Source organism: Guillardia theta (assembly GCF_000315625.1).
Source record: "Guillardia theta CCMP2712 unplaced genomic scaffold GUITHscaffold_86, whole genome shotgun sequence".
Lineage (NCBI taxonomy): Eukaryota > Cryptophyceae > Pyrenomonadales > Geminigeraceae > Guillardia > Guillardia theta.
Window position 1 is genome coordinate 375,618 of NW_005434588.1, and position 1,593 is coordinate 377,210.

Sequence of the window (1,593 nt, forward strand, 5' to 3'; positions counted from 1 at the left end):
AGGAGGAGGAGGAGGAAGAGGATGTGCTGTTTGCCGTCCAAGTGCCAGATTTAGAATTAAAATCAGTTGAGGCATTGTTCGTAAGGTCATACTGATACCCTGATAGGTCAGAGTATAGGCCGCTTGTGGCCACAGTTGCCAGTGTTGGAGCTCCTGTTATCTGAGTGTTATAGTCAAAGGATGACGGTATTTGCTCATACAATAGATTAGATGTATCCAATAGCTCAGCCCGTTGAATGTATTCATTGTTATATAGATAGTTGCTTGTGTCTGTATCGCTGTATAGCTTTGGCAATATCACGGTTGTGCTTGATACGTTCGCATCTCCAAACCTCACAAGCTCAGTATTAAAGCTATCTTGAAGTATAATCTGCGGGCAATTTGTGCCTGCTGCCCCAGTGGCTCCTTGTGGTCCTGTGGCCCCTGTTGCTCCTGTGGCCCCTGTTGCCCCAGTATCCCCCTTATCTCCCTTGATACCATCGGGCAAAGTGATATTTTTGCTATTGTAATTATCAAATGTTATCGTAACATCGCCATCTTTTGTGTTCTTGAAATTGAGTTGAAATGGTTCAATCTTGAAATCAACAGTTCCGGCATTATCGTAAGTCCTCAATACTCCTATGCTATCGTTTGCATCATACAGGTCAGTTATATTAGTCTTAGCTGCTGAACCATTTATGGTGAGGCTCCTTTTAACCGAGTTGCTTACTGTAACAGTGTCTGTCGTGCTCACGCTCTGGTTATTGATATTGATATATGCCCCTTTATACAGCATCGTCTCACACATCATATAATCGACGTATAGGCCTCCCTCGATGTGTGTCTTCAAATTTTCGATTGAGCCGCCATAGATTGCCTTCACATCGGCATCAGACCATACCCCATTAGTTGCGTTGAACAGAATTCCAGCTATGCCTCTATCGAGGCTATACCTGCCATCTAGAAGGAAATAGCACCTTACATTGTAATCAGACAAGACAGGGGGGTACAATTGGAGCCAGTCTGTTGTTGGCGGGTTGGTGTTGTTATATACTATATCGCCGTTCAGATAGCACTTAAAGGAATCCTTTGTAAGGCTTACAGCGTAATGGTTCCAGTCTTGGAACTTGCCAGCTGACACATCAAGTGTGTTGTTGATAACGAAAGAATACCAGTTTTCAACCCTATTGTGTGTAGTGTCGATATACACAATCTTTACAATGATTTGAAGCTCATATAAAACACCGGCTGGTGTTCTAAAAACGTTGTAATATAGCTCTGTGCCATCATAGTATGGGTCAAGATTATAAAGCGGGTCCAGGCTCTTCTTTCGATATTTGATTTGGAATAAGCGATATTCAGTGTTACCTCCATCGTTCTCGTCGAAGTTGTCAAATCTGAACCACCAAGCAAGATTAATGTATTGACCAAAGACCAGGTCATCCAAAATAATTTTCTGGCTGCTGTCGCAATTCATACGATAAAAACTTGACACCGTGAATGTGTCATATATAGTGCCAAAAAATTGGATGTTTGTGTAGCTTGTGTTCAGCTCATTGATTACCTCTGTAGATTTTGAAAGGCCAAGGAACACATCTCCTTTCAAGTAATTGC